Source organism: Cupressus sempervirens, chromosome 6 (genome assembly GCF_028749045.1).
Source record: "Cupressus sempervirens isolate cs-2001-9-10 chromosome 6, ASM2874904v1, whole genome shotgun sequence".
In the NCBI taxonomy this organism is placed as follows: Eukaryota; Viridiplantae; Streptophyta; class Pinopsida; order Cupressales; family Cupressaceae; genus Cupressus; species Cupressus sempervirens.
Window position 1 is genome coordinate 250,131,535 of NC_143123.1, and position 16,152 is coordinate 250,147,686.

The following is a 16,152-nucleotide window of genomic DNA, read 5'->3' on the forward strand; positions in this document are numbered from 1 at the left end:
GTTAAAACCTTTTAGGTTACTATGATTTGAGTGGAGATGTCATTAAATGTTAGGAGCTTAAATATATGCTTGAATATGCTTGTAGTTAATTGTTATATTTTTCATTATAACGTTACCATACAAACTATTGTAAGTGGAACAGTTGTCTTTCTACACATCACCATTGTCTATGCAATAGAAATAGAGAAATACAAGACTTACCTATCAGCCTCTGGTGCAAAACCAATAGTATAGTATGTAATGAAAACCCATATCACTACTTCTACCAGAGAAAATGGGATCTTCACTATCCAATTTGGTATTGAATATGCCCAAGCTGGATATAATAGTTGGTCTCTTTGTTTGTAGAAAACTGGAAGTCGGACAACTGTCATTGCCATTTCTGGTATGCCATTGAACATCATATGGATTAAACCAAAGAACAGGGCACCCATGTAGAGATTTCCATCAGTAATGGTCTGTTGGTGCATTTCTGTGCGCAAAAATATTGTTGTGGTGATTGCCGCTACAACTACAATCTGCGTTACTTGTTTGTCAGAATTTATTCTCCTTTCTTTCACAAAGTTTAATAAGAGAAATGCTTAAGTTCTTCAAATTTGGGATTCTGGAGATTCACCTGTCCTATTTTGAATATGTAAACAAAAGAGTTTCTCTTCATAAGGAGCACTTCTCTAGAGTAGCAACCTTTGAGCATGTTCATTCTACTAACACCATACTTGGTAGATGTAAGGGCGGCAGCATGGTTCTTTGTTTTGTCATATGGATGTGACAACTCTTTGACAAGACTCTTACCAACATGAAATGAGCGGAAGGCCTCTGCAAATTCCTTGACAGCTATGTAGTGATACGGTTGATTTGTACGGGCCCAATATTGCCTTTGGTCCTTTCTTGAGGTTACCTGTTCAAGTAAAACCAAAAACATGGTTAATAAATTTGATACTATTAAGAATTTCATCTGTTAGCAGTTGCATCGTACATAGTACTTGATCACTTTGGTACCAATTGGCACCTAAAATGGATATATCATGTGAGAAAATGGACTAAATCTTTGTGATGTGAAATCAATTGGCGCCTAAAATTCAGCAGGCTCTACTAAATGAAGGAGCCCACACTTACTTCCTGCAAGAAATCAGCTACTCCTTTCCTGTCGGGGCATTTGAAACCCATGGAATCGAAAAATTCAAGCACACGTTCTCGAGGTCCTTGATAAACAATCTCTCCTTCAGACAATAAGATGATGTCATCAAATAGTTCATATGTTTCAGGAGCAGGCTGCAGTAGAGAAATAACAATTGTGCCATCAAGAACATGGACAAGTTGGTGCAGACACTTGATAATTTGGTATGTTGTAGCACTATCCAGTCCTGCTGAAATTTCATCCATAAACAAAGCTTTGGGACGAGCAACTAGCATTTCCCCTGTAAATGTTTAGTAACAAACACAAAAATTGCATCTTTTAGTGATATAATTTCAACTTTTGATGTTTCAAAACTTCTAAGGAACTTTCCTTGTAAAACACACCTGTGGTGACTCTCTTCTTCTGACCTCCAGAGATTCCACAGCGCATTTGATCTCCTACTATTATATCAGCGCAGATGTCCAGTCCTAGAAGCTGAAAGAAATCAAGGGTACTATTATAATCTTTAAAATCCAAATCTTATTAAGCATTTGTACTACCTAACATGGGACTACTGAAATCCAACCTTTAACACATAATCTGTGACAAGGCTGGTCTTCTAGCCTTCAATTGCAGTTTCCTGTAACCGTTACACAGATCAAATGTCAAACTTGGCATAAATTAGAGAGCAGATCAGTTCATTAGGAACTCCTAATCAAAAGTATATGTTTGGTACCAACATCTACCTTCATAAAGACGTCAACATCTAGATCTAGTTTGATGTTTGCCTGCTTCTCACGTCTAGAAAGTTCTTGCAGGAGATCTGTGAGAACCACGTATATTCAATATGGGTACAGAAATGACAAGACAATACAATTGTGAGTAATTTCTGCAGAAGCACTCACCATATCTTGACCCAACTCCTTGGCACTGGCCAGAAAAATCAAGCGTTTCCCTCACAGTCATTTCTGCAAAATGCAAATCATGCTGGCTAATGTAAACAGAACTTCTTTGTGGCACAAATTCTGTTAATGAGTGTCCATTGTAGGTAACGTTGCCACCAATCTGTAAAGAGAAAGCTAGTGTTATAAATATCTGAAAATACATGCAATCTCCTTAATATTTGCTTTATAAGATATTTTGTGGTTGACCAATACTGACTTAGGTGGGGAGGACTAATTACTAACAACAAATGCATCCACACATACTGACAGAAATTTACAACCATCCCTCTATAGAACAAATCCTTTCTCTGACCTATATAAATATATAGAAATTTACTCACTTTACAACTACGGTCAGGTTTTCCAGCCAAAGTTGTTAGCAACGTAGTTTTACTAGCACCAGGTGGACCCAGAAGAAGTGTCATCCTGAAGAGATCAATGAAAGGTTATAAGAGATAAACAAGTGTCATGATTCTACACTTTGCACATCTTCAATTTCAAAGACGATGAACTCACCGTGAAGGCTTTATGATGCCACTTACATCATGAAGAATAATTAAAGTTGTCCTTTTTGAACGAAATATGCGCAGATAGTCGAGAACACCCTGCACAACAACATCGATTGCAATGTAGTTAATTGAGAATACCTTAAATTCTATTACATTATAATCCTCCTGCAAGAGGATGTACACGAAGTCCTCTAACCAGACAAGCTACCATCAAATATAGGTCCCATTCCCCTTTTTTTCTCAGAATCTAGTGTAAAGAAATCAAATATAATTTGTCAAGCTTAAATAAAATATTAAAGAAGTCTATTTTTTCACGCTAACAAGTATTTATTACTTATAGCTGCAACAAAGGCAGACAATTGTAATAGAAGAAAAAGGTTTTGTGGTTGTGTCACAATGGTGGGAGTGTTTTGTGGTTGCGTCATGATAGGTGGAGGGGTTGATTGTGTAGGAGGTGGTCTTTCTTCTCTCCCTCAATTTCTTGGATTTCTTGCTGCATCTATATTAAATTTTTTTTTAAATAATTAAGAAACTTATAAATTACAAAACCAAATTATAAAATTTGATTAAAAAAAATACATAAATGACAAATAGAATGAAGAATTACCTTGTTTTTGGGGTGCCACGGATGGAGATGCAATCGGTTTATTTTTATTTTTATGGTAAACTCGATCGAGTTTTGCTGGCCTTCTTTGCAATTCACACTGCTTCTATTGTTTGAGGGTAAAATAATGCCCTCAAACGTAGACAACAATAAAAATATATAGTTTATAAAACTTAATTGGGTTTTGTAAACTATAATGGTGAGGCTTCGATACCAATCCTGGTCGACATTTCACTTTTTCAAATAACCTGATGAGAGCATTTTATGTCCCAAATTATACCATATTTTCACCTTCGTATAAACCTTCACACTCATTTCAATACCCATTTTCTATTCCATTTTCTCCTTCTATGTTGCATATGATCGAATATTTATGAGTAATATTTAATATAGTTATTAGATAGAATATGTGAACAAATAGATGAAATTGTATTTATCTAACAAGTTATGGTTCTTCTTGTTGCCCGCTATGCATCTTCTTGTAACTATTTCAGAAATACAAAGTTCCATCCACTTTGAAATGTATTGCTTGCTTTTTCTTATTGGCATTCATTATTTCCTCAACAATTTAAAGCATTATTCCTTCTAAGAGTATTGACCAAGGAGTATGTTGAGAAGGAAACTAACATAAATAATTACCAACTAAAAATAAGGACATTTAGTTTTGTATTTCCTTTTGCGAATAGATACAGATGAATCTCAAAAATCCAAGACATGGGTATTATCCAGAACATGCCCAATTGCAATCCCACATGGAAGAATCTTTAGAACCTGGATGATGGAAAAGTTAGAGGTTGTTTTCAAAATGTGATTTTTCTGGTTTACTATTATAAGTTTGGATTTCAATTTTCAATGATTGTTCTATCTTTTGCTATTGTTACCAGCTTAGCATAGAACTCCTCCAACTTAGTTGAATTCATACATGGACAATAGAGAATCCAATCAAGCATTGTTGCTAAGGAGATGAGATAGTCTCAGATGAAAATTAGAACCACTAAACTCCAAACAAATTCAAATATTTTTGCAAATTTCTTTTGGCTGAAGACAACATTGTTGCTGCAAAATGTTGGATATTATGGCATGGGCATGATTATTGTTTCCTTAATAACAAACCTATTATTATCCACCAAAGGAGTATGTGGGTATTAGCATTATAGGTTGTCTTCTATTTTATACTGCTCATTTGTGAAGATATGAGCGGCCATAATATCTTCCATATATCTCCACCATTTTAAAAAACCAATTTATGATTTGCGGGCTAAAAGCAAGTTTGTATGTACCCTCATATTCCTTAGTTTTTAGCAAAACAAAATCATTTTGTTTGGTACTATATTTGTAAGCTAAACACATATAAATATATGTGCTATGTAATATCAGAAAATGGGAAAAAAAGCATTCAGATCAATAATATAAACATTGCATGATTGAAATTTCTTGAGGAAGAACCATTTGATTTTCATCACTTAGCAAACTAAGGAGGAAGGGCCAACTCTGAAGAATGTTGGTGATTTCAATAGCTTACATTTGGTTTGTTTGAGTTTGTTAATAGAATAAGATTTTCCTTCATTTCAATAGTTAGTTTTCATAAATATTTTTGCAGGGAAATTAATATCATAGCTGGGTAAGAAAGATTATCACGTTCTCAGTACAGATTTTTAATAATGACCAACATATTCTAAATTTTCTATCATATTAAGAGATAAATCAATATAGAAAAATTAGATTCATATTAGTAAACTATTATATTAGATCAGTCATATGCCTGGTATTGGAATTGTTTCCTCTAGATTAGCTAGATTTGTGAATTATTACATTTGTTATTATTGTTATTTTTGTTTCTATTGTTCCGATTGCTAGGAAGTGACAGTTCTTGTCACTGGGATTTCTTTAGTTTCTCATAGATTCAATTTCATGTGTTGTAGCCGTATCTGTATTGCTCAATTCATAATTAACATCCCTTGATAGCATATTGCTTGGATACCTTTCACAAGCTTACGCTCTCGGATTGACATGTATAGACTAGCTAAACTTCATAATAAATCATTAATTTTTTATTATCATTTGCCCCAGTGTTGGCCTATCATTTTGGCGTAGTTGCTGGGGAAAGGTGTCAAAGGCATGTTAGTTTGATGATTTGAGTTAGGAACAATGTGATAGGATGAAAGATTCTGCAATTGCTAGCCTTGCTTAAGTAATTAATCTTAATTTGCATTGGTTAAATCATATAGATGCATTGCTTTAGAATTTTGTTTTAGATTTTGCAAGTAGGCTTAGAAATTAGATTCATTAGTTGCTTTAGAATTTAATTAAATTTTACATTATCATAAGTTGTTGTGAGTTATTGGTAAAGAAAAGCATATTTTGAAGAGAAATGTTTAAAATAATGCATTCTCAAGGTTATTCAAGTACATCAAATTTGGGTAAAAATTGCTTGAAAAATGCAAAATTTAAAAGGATCACAAGAGGCAAAATGTGCTTGGTATCAGAGGTGCCACCCCTAGACCCTACCCTATACTATGATAGGGAGTGCAGCTTAGGCACTACCCCAAGACACGATAAGGGGCATTGCCCCTTGACCCCACTAGTGGCTAGTGCCCCTAGATTCTCGTCTTCAAATTTAAAAACAAAAGAAGAACTTGGTGGGTAAAATGTGTCGATCAAAGGTGATATTTTAATACCCTCTCTACCTAATGAAGGTATCTTTATTGATCTTGATCTTCCCATATTAGAGGTATGCAATAATTATATCCCTATGTTTGAACATGAGCAAATCATTGATGAATTCTTAGAGCAATGTGATTTTGAGGATGAACATTTAACCAATTGTTGTTCTAATTGCTATAGGGAAGATGACCAATATATATGCTTGAACAACTACAAGCACATGGTGAATGAGATGCAAGCTATTTCTAATCCTTACCATGATAAGGGTGGAAGTGACCAAGTATTCCTTATAATGGATGAACAATCTCAAGCATGAACCCAAGAAGATCAAGGTATGCATTATGTTGGTAACATGTATTGTCACTCTAATTCATTACAAATCCAACATATTTCTTCAAAATCTACTTCTCCACCTAGCATGCACAACGAATGTAATCATGTATGCTCACAACAACCCATATATCCCTCTTATATTCCACCATATCCATCCTTACCATCTTCATTTCACCCATCCTTCTTATTCCCATCTACTTTATCTCCTTCACACTTCTTACCATATTCATTATCGCATTCACATTGGACTCCATCCTATCCATTAAAGGCAACTATATTGTCTCATATAACACTTCATAATAAGGTTAATATTACCTATAAAATTTCACATATCCCTTTACCATATAATGATGTACTTGAATTTGGTAAATCGACATTGGAATATATTGATGCACTTAAGGAATGTGATTTTGGTTTACTTAAATTAGAAGAAAAATATTACTTATTGAATTATAATCAACCTTGTTCTTCTTTTCCACTTAGTGAATTTCAAATACCCATAAATGAGCCCATACTTAAAATTGCATCAATTTTAATTAGTGGACTCATGAGTATGTGTGTTAATATCAATCATGCACTAAGTAATTTTAAGCCATATGAATTCCATACTCCACAAAGATGCTGCCAAATCCTCCAATATCTATATTTTATTACTTTTTCACTTATACATATTGATTTTTGGAGGCCTATGGTTAAAATGTGCATCCCTCACATACTTGTTGATTTGGGACCAATAATTGATTAAGCACAATCATACAAGATTCTATGTATTAATGACCAAAATGTTAAAATTGGATGATCATTATTCCTTATTATTGACATCATTGTCCTAAGATGACCAAATACACTATGGATGATTCATTTATTTAGCAAGGATCAAAGTATTACTATCATAGATATATTTTTCATTCTTGGTTCTTGTATATCCAACTGATCATTCATTGATTACACATATTGATTTCTTGATTCCTTGGATGATTTGAATTCCCTATACTTTTATAACTTACAGTTAATTTGGGAATACATCGATTGAATTATTGAAATATTTGATTTATCTATCATTCAATAAGCCTCACAAAATTCTAAAAGATGTGTTACTCTCTTCAGGTTACCTAATTTCTTTGGTTTTCCTAATGATTTCATGACTTTGTAGCATGAATTTAAGTTGGGGGGAATCCCTCCAATCTTGTGGTTCTTGGATGGTTTCAAATTAAGCTTAATTGGTTGTTTTATTGCTTCTTTTAACAAACTTCCACGTGTGATGTCTCCATAATTCAAGGTATGTGTTCTAGTGTTAATTCACATTGCTATTATATGAACACAAGAGTTTATTTGTATTTATCCATTCTATCAAGTATCTATTCATAGTAATAACTCTATCTATAATTTGTAAAACTTAATAACCTACTTAATAATAGAGTTATTAAATGGATGATATTTCTTTACTATGCTTGATATGCTTGGTTTTGATAATATGGTTACAGGTCGCTTGTTGTGGTGTAATGATCTTAGAACAAATACCAATTAATGATGCTTTTCTACATAAGCATTGCATAACACACTATGTTGGCTTTGTTCACATTGTGTGGGCTTGCTAGCTATCTGGAACATATCAGTTTTGCTTGCGCTTTACTATTGGAGATCACAAGAAGATTGTGTCATAAGGTGTTTACCTCCTTGAGATGAAATTTTCTTTTTCACATGAAGGAAAATATGTAACATGGTCTATGAGATTCATGATTATTCAAAAACACATATGAAGATACTTTGAATATAGTGCCACCTACTAAACTCCTTCCTCAAGTTGTGTCTCTCTGGAGTTCTATGGACACATTGGTGACTACTATTGGTTTTCACTCCGTACTCATGTATTTGGTAATGAAGGTGTGTTACTTGCAACTTTCCATTTTCATATAATGGATATTTCCCAAGCTTCACAAGAATAGGGTTTCATATCTTTAGGAGATGTCATCTTATTCTATTAGTGTAGATAAATATGAGAATCATCATCCTTGTGAGTAATACTCTTACCCAAGTGTCCCAGTATGCTCAGAAGCTCTCCAGCTAGTTTTTAGATTTAGTGGTTTGAGATACATAGATCAAAAATATTTCTAGTATAGTAGTTTGTGGAGATCATTTCAAGTTCCTTATGTAATCAAGTCTCACCAATGCCTTCTATGTGGTCATGGTAAAAAATCAAGCTTTGGATGGTATCATTTTTCATCATCCATGTCAGGATTTCATTTTTTTGGTCATTCTATGCAATTGTTGAAAAACTGAAAAAAAATCCAAAAAAATGAAAAAAAAATGAAAAAATGAAAAAAAAAAAAACAAAAGATCCAAGAATGAAAACCTTTAGGCATTGTTGGCTAGTTAATATCTGAAAATCGATTTCTAGCAAATGTCAACTGCAAAATAAATCCTTAATGGTGAAAACTATTTTACAACACCATTAAGTGATGAGTGATTGAAAAATGGCTTGCCAGCGGTCACTTGTCGTTATCAAAATTTATTTTAAAAAAATGAAAAAAAGAGGAAAAAAGAGAGAGAAGAAAATACAATAATGCATTAATTGGTGTTCTTGGTTTTTCTACTAATCATTCTTTTCAGGAACACTCATTGGTTTCAGTGGTTCTTTCATTCTTGGCACCTCCTGTTGCGCACTCTTATAGCTCTACTCCTGTTCGGTGTGGTCCTTACATCTTTGATCACCCATAGTCTGAGATTCCTATTCAGTTGAGGTGTTTTTAGTGGAATGTGCTACTTCCTATATGATCTATACTAGTTCAGTTGATTTCAATTGCAGTCACTCTCCTAGTTTTCTGGTTGCTTCTAGTGGTTTTCTCTTTGTTACTTTCAGTCAGATGGTGGTCTTTTGTGGTGTTGCAATGCCATTCTAGATGCCTTTCTTCATTCATTATTGATTGCTTCAGCACTTTTGGTGGCGAAAATTGCTAAGTTACTCTATGTTCTCCCCTTAGTCTCTCTACCCATGCATGTTGGTAAAACAACAGATTTTGTTTTTCCTTATTTTATCTCTTAACTTTATTTGTATTGCTTATTATATTTGATCATTATGCAACACCCTATCCTCTCCTTGTTTCCCATGAACAGTCAACCATTAAGTTGGGGGGAGGACTACCATTCTTTTATGTTCCATCCATCATCCTTAATAATCCCATCCTACTATCCATAATATCCATTGTATAATAGCATTTGTTTTGTCTTTCATTTCTCCTATTTCGCCCATTTAAACTTCTCTTATGCAAATTGAGATAAACTTCTCCTATATGTAACCCTTTGAAGCATGATGCTATAAAAAAAAATTGAAAAAGAAAAAGAAAAGAGAAAAAAGAAACACCTAATGAAAAGTGGAAAGTGATATCCCGATTGAAGAAGAAACATAACAAAGCTTTTCATGTAAAGAAAAGAAAGGGATTTGTGTTCATCTATGAGTTATCATGGTTCAGGGTGGAGACAAAGCTAAAAATCATAAACCTAAAGTGCTTTTAGTTAAAACTAAAGAGCTCATGATCATAATGATTGCATGAGGATGTGCAGTAAGCTAAGTTGGGGGGAATGATGAGAGCATTTTATGTCCCAAATTATACCATATTTTTTACCTTCATATAAGCCTTCACACTCATTTCAATCCCCATCTTCTATTCCATTTTCTCCTCTATGTTGCGTTTGACCAAATATTTATGAGTAATATTTAATATAGTTATTATATAGAATATGTGAACAAATAGATGAAATTGTATCTATCTATCAAATTATGGTTCTTCCTAGTGTCCGCTATGCATCTTCCTATAGCTATTTCAGAAATACAAAGTTCCATCCACTTTGAAATGTATTGCTTGTTATTTCTTATTGGCATTCATTATTTCCTCAACAATTTAAAGCATTATTCCTTCCAAGAGTATTGACCAAGGAGTATGTTGGAAAGAACCTAATAGGAATAATTAATAACTAAAAATAAGGACAGTCAGTTTTGCATTTCCTTTTGTGAATAGATAAGAATGAATCTCAAAAATCCAAGACATGGGTATTGTCTAGAACATGCCCAAGTTACAATACCACAAAAAGTTAGAGGCCATTTTCAAAATGTGATTTTTTTGGTTTACTATTATGAGTTTGGATTTCAATTTTCAAATTTTGTTCTATATTTTGCTACTATTACTAGCTTAACATAGAACTCCTCCAGCTTGGCTGAATTCATACGTGGACAATATAGAATCCAATTAAGCATTGTTGCTAAGGAGATGAGATAGTCTCATGTGAAAATAAGAAACACTAAACTCCAAACAAATTCAAATATTGTTGCAAATCATTTTTGGCTGAAGACAACATTGTTGTTGCAAAACATTGGATATTATGGCATGGACATGATTATTGTTTCCTTAATAACAAATCTATTTTTAACCACCAAAGGAGTACGTGGGTATTAGAATTATAAGTTGTCTTCTATTTTATACTAATCATTTGTGAAGATATGATCAGCAACAATATCTTCCATATATGTCCACCATTATAACAAACCAATTTCTAATTTGTAGGTTGAAAGCAAGTTTGTACATACCCTCATATTCCCTGGTTTTTAGCAAAATAAAATCATTTTGTTTGGTGCTATATTTGTAAGCTAAATACAAATAAATATATGTGCTATGTAATATCAGAAAATGGAAAAAAAACATTTTGATCAATAATATAAACATTGCATGATTGAAATTTCTTGAGGAAGAACCATTTGATTTTCATCACTTAACAAACTAAGGAGGAAGGGCCAACTCTGAAGAATGTTGGTGATTTCAATAGCTTACATTTGGTTTGTTTGAGTTTGTTAATAGAATAAGATTTTCCTTCATTTCAATAGTTAGTTTTCATAAATAGTTTTGCAGGCAGATTAATAGCATAGCTAGGTAAGAAAGATTATCACATTCTCAGTACAGATTTTTAATAATGACCAGCATATTCTAAATTTGCTATCATATTAAGAGATAAATCAATATAGAAAAATTAGATTCATATTAGTAAACTATTATATTAGATCAGTCATATGCCTGGTATTGGAATTGTTTCCTCTAGATTAGCTAGATTTGTGAATTATTACATTTGTTATTATTGTTATTTCTTAAAAGTTTATTTTTGTTTCTATTGTTCCTGTCGCCAGGAAGTGACAGTTCCTATCACCGGGATTTCTTTAGTTTCTCATGAATTCAATTTCATGTGTTGTAGCCACATCCATATCGCTCAATTCATAATTAACATCCCTTGATAGCATATTGCTCGGACACCTTTCACAAGCTTATGCTCTCGGATTGTCACATATAAACCAATCGAACTTCATTAGAAATCATCAATTCTTTATTATCATTTTCCCCAGTGTTGGCCTATCATAACCTGATTGGGTTATTGAAAATTTTATTTATTTTTTGGGGGGGGGGTGTCAACTTTTTTGTACACCATCTTGGTGTACTTACCCAATTACCACCCCTATAAATGAAAAGATTAGAGATAAAAAGAAATAAAGCTAAATGAAAATGGATGTAGACAAACCTAAAGAACATAATTGATCTAACCTAAGATGAAAAGAAAGACCAAAAAACCAGACCTAAACTAAAATAGAGCAAGATTACATACCAGATTGCTTATCAAACCTGAACTCTTTATAGATATGATTCTCATAATAATGCTAGTATTAGATACTATGTTTAAGATAAAGTCATTTTAGATAAAGCCATCCATGTGTTAAACTGTATGTCATCCGACCAGCTGAACCGCACGATATCATCTTGTTTCTTTAATATATAATCAGCCTCCTTTTCAAAACCAAAAAATTCTTGCCTCAAAGAATCAAAAAAAGCTAGACTTTAACCAATTCCTCTGTCGTGGTGGCCCACCAGGCATGCCCCTTTTCATTAACAACTTTATTTATCCTTATGCAGAAAAGGTCATCCAGTTGTTTACTCCATTCATCCTTATTTTTCAATTTGTTCTTTCTATCCAAAGCACAAGGAAACAGATCAAATTTTTGATTCTTGTATTTATTCAAATAAGAAACAATTTTCAATTGCAAAGCAACTCTCCTGTTATCAAAATTTGTCAAGTCATTAGCAATATCATATAATTTTTCAATATGGTCATTTGAAGACATTATAACTGAATAACATAAAAGGGTGGTTTCTTTTTCCCTTTTTCCCCACTTTTTAACAATAGGCTTGAGGATTTCATCATGGGTTTTCATTTGCTCCCATATACTTATTACTCTTGCCAACTGATAAAAAAAAAGGGCCATTCAATCTTATCTACCAAACACATTAGGGCCTTTCTAAGCTTATCCTCATATTGCGTATTTAACTCTAAATGTAAAGCCCATAGCTTATTTTTTTCTTCTTCAAAATCCTCAACTGTATAATATTCTGGCCTTTGAGGTGAGTCTGGTAGTTCTACAAGGAGGGTGGATTTAAAAGGTTCCGCTGGAGGATGGGGGTATGTTATTCTTGGCCTTGTGGACTTCCCCATTACCTTGTTTTCAAGTTCAATTCCCTTTATTACCTCCCTATTAGAGGCCTCAAGCAATGTTTCATATTTACCCTGTAACTCAAACATGGCCTATTCCTCCTTCTTTGCAGTATCCAAAAGAAACTTGGAAGATTCCACATTCCAAGATACTGCCTACACATGTGAGGTATCAACAACTCTTCTCACAATTAAGCTTCCCATCAAGCCATAGTCATCTGACTATGATGATGTGGGTCTAGATCCTCTTCTCAGTGACCAACTGACCAGTGTAGCTTGATCTTCAACGAATGCAGTGCCTTGAAAGTTCTATTAATTCTAGTCTTGCAAAGTCAATTTATTTGAAATAGAACTAAAAACTAAAGCATCAGCAATATCCCAATTTGGCAACAATAAAATGTTAGATGCCTTGACCATTTTCCTCCCTTCCTCAGGGCTTATATTCTGCAATTCTTTTATCATTTCTTCTTTAGTTTGGTTCTGAATGGAAGTTTCATCCATTTTTGGATGCTCTGTTTTCATCTTTTTACATTTCTCCTCAAAAATGTTCATGTTTTCCCTCCATGCAAACTGCTAAAAAGCCCTAGATTTAACAAAACTGTCATTAGTCAAAAATTAATGACTTGCCTGCTCTAACATAGGGTCCAATTTCCTGGCACTATAATCTGCTATAGTTAAATCCAAACTTGGGAGGGAAGGTTCTGGAGGGATACCCTCATCTAATTCTGCTTGAGTAATAAAAATACCTCCCTGTAATCCCATCTATTTGATCTATTCACCAGTGAGATGTTCTTCTCCAATCCTCAAAGGGGACTGAGTGGGCGAATATTCCTCAACTTGAGGCCTTTCTTCTGTTATTACCTTCTGCCTCTTAGGACTAGGCTCATAAGGGTCTCTCCTCATGGGCTATACTAGTGGATCCTTTTATTTGTTTCCCCTTATCTATAGGAACCATTTTATTTTGAATTATAGTATACCCAGGCCTCTTTTGTACAATTATTTTACTAGCTCCCACATTTGGGGTGAAAGCCAATCTCCTTATGACCTCTCTGGCCTTATCAGGATAGGAATCAATAAAAATTTGTTTCTTTTCATTCATAACTTCAATTATTTTAGGGAAGGTATTCATGAGTTTACTTATTTTGTCAACCTCTATAACAACATTATCTAAAGGATCATATTTATTATCAAAACAATGAATGAATTCTAAGACTGGAGAATAAACTCTCCACTTTTCCTTTTTAGTTTCCTGCTCCTGCAATGAGAATTCATTCCTTATAATATCCTCTGGATAATAAGAATCGTGCTTGACCGGTCCCAACTTGATTCTATGCCTCAACATCTGATTGAAAAATCCCTTAGAATCACAAAAACGGGGATGAGAAGCAGCCATCATATACTACTCCAAAATTTTATGCAAAAAGAGCCATCCCCCTTTTGTAATCACAAACTGATGGGCCACTGTGCAGGTAGGGAAAATTGACCCTAATTGCCTTTTCAACAAAAAAATTTCTTCAACTCCCCCTAACTACCACAAAACTTCAACCACTCCTACCTTCAAAGGTACTTGGTAAGGCAAAACATGAGGACTCCCTTTAAAACCATATATTCTAAAAATAGTAGAAACGGAGTAAGGGATGATAGCTCCCCAATTATGTGAAACTTTCAAGTCATGGGTGTTATCCATAGGCCTAATGAGACTCATTAGTGCTTTAAGGATTCTTGGATTGTCACTCAATATAAGGCACCTGAACTTAGAAGCAAAATATCTATCAAATCTGACAAAACTAGCATTACTTGCATCCCAGGTCATATCTGCACTCCACAACTGGACTGGCAGTATTTCCCCATTCTCCGCTCTGTTTAGTTTCATCCCATTACCAAAATATGTCACTCCTTTGAACAAAAACATATGAATTAATAGAGAGTAGTGTCCAAAAGTTTTTTCCACCTTGCCCTTCGCAATCCCAACTAAACCAATGTGAATTTCTTCAGCCAAAAAGGAAGCAAAATAAAAAATAACATCTACACTGAAGGAAGCAATCTGAATCATCATGTACATGAAACCAATGGGCATAAGTTCTTGCTCATCTTCATCAAAAACTTGGCATAAGGTCTGGTATATCTCTACAGCTTGGGAAGTAAAAAGATTCTTCTTAAAAGGCTCTCTAGAGGCTGCAGTAATTACTGGCAAAGTTCCTATTGTACCAATATGTGCCCTCAATGCACCTCCCCTGATTACATCCTTCTTTTTTTTATATTCATTCTCTAATTCTAGTAGATTAATTTGCACATGGTAATCTGATAATGGCTCCAAGTGAAAAACCTCTCTAATTTCTTCAAGAGTAATCGAGACTAGAGGCACACCATCCTTTATTCTTACAACCCTAATGGCTTGGTCATAATTCTTAGCAATGGCTTCAAGCAAATCATAATCCATGAAAACACTTGGGACTACTAACTTTCCCAAATCAAAATTCCAGACATTAGCATGCGAAGCAAACAATTTTCTTTCTAAAAACCACTTTTTAAATAGGATAAGACCAGTTTGAGTAGTAGTTGCATCCCTTACCCAATTCTCCTTGTCATACAGGCCATCCACAATTTTAAGCCTAGGGTTTAAGGAAATCAAATTTTTAACTTGTGCAGGCTCTACAGTAGACTCTGGGAGTAATTCTAATAAATCATCATGGACATTCCTATCCATATAGTTAATTTTCCTAGAAAGTGGCTTCTTAGGAGGCATTTTAATAGAATTGAGAGAACTAGAATGCCACAGAGGTTATAGTATGAGTACTTACTTGACTTGCTGAACCTGTTCTTCTCTGAACCTCTATAATTGATCTCGAACAACTAAGGAATAGTTTTCATGTTCTTACCAGGCTTAACACGACGAAATCAATAAGCTCTTGTGCTCAGAAAATCTGCAATCTTTGTTCGCGTGGGATTGGAATTAATGAAAATCTCCTGTATTATACTTTGTTTTTTCCACACATGAAGATGTCATTTATCATAAATACGCAGGATAGAAAAACAAAGTGGCGTCACATTTTCTTTTTTAAACTTGCGCCGTTGATCCATGAAAAATCCTACGACTTGGGAATGACAACTAGGCTGACTCAACTTTCTTCTTAACACATTAGTAGTCAAACTAATGAAATACCTCCATCTATACCTTTCCATCAAGGCTGGCGCTTCAAACTGGGCCCACAGATGACCACAGACACGTATCATCAATTCGCTAACTCGTTATACATAACTCTCAAGCACCTTTCCACAGCAAGCTAGCGATAACCACTGATCCTACTTTAATCGTGTGGCAGATAATTGAAACAACCTTTAAGAACGCAATGGTGGGTCCCTTTCTCATTAACTTGCTATACTTATTTATTGCACATCTCCTCATAGCGAGTTAATGAGCGTCGTCGATCTAGATTTGATCTTGCGGTCAACAATTTA

At 34.1% G+C, this 16,152-nt stretch overlaps 1 pseudogene across 1 annotated transcript in view; it reads right to left on the reverse strand.

Moving 5' to 3' along the window:
* Positions 1–16,152, reverse strand: part of LOC149552184 (ABC transporter G family member 35-like) — a 52,908-nt pseudogene that overhangs the window by 5,252 nt on the left and 31,504 nt on the right. The window contains exons 2-10 of the transcript XR_016352874.1: positions 2,578–2,666; positions 2,403–2,487; positions 2,023–2,182; positions 1,864–1,940; positions 1,704–1,757; positions 1,522–1,612; positions 1,117–1,418; positions 617–898; positions 202–518 (exon numbers count right to left, since the gene is read on the reverse strand). The product of XR_016352874.1 is annotated as an ABC transporter G family member 35-like (transcript). The remainder of the gene's footprint in view (positions 1–201; positions 519–616; positions 899–1,116; positions 1,419–1,521; positions 1,613–1,703; positions 1,758–1,863; positions 1,941–2,022; positions 2,183–2,402; positions 2,488–2,577; positions 2,667–16,152) is intronic.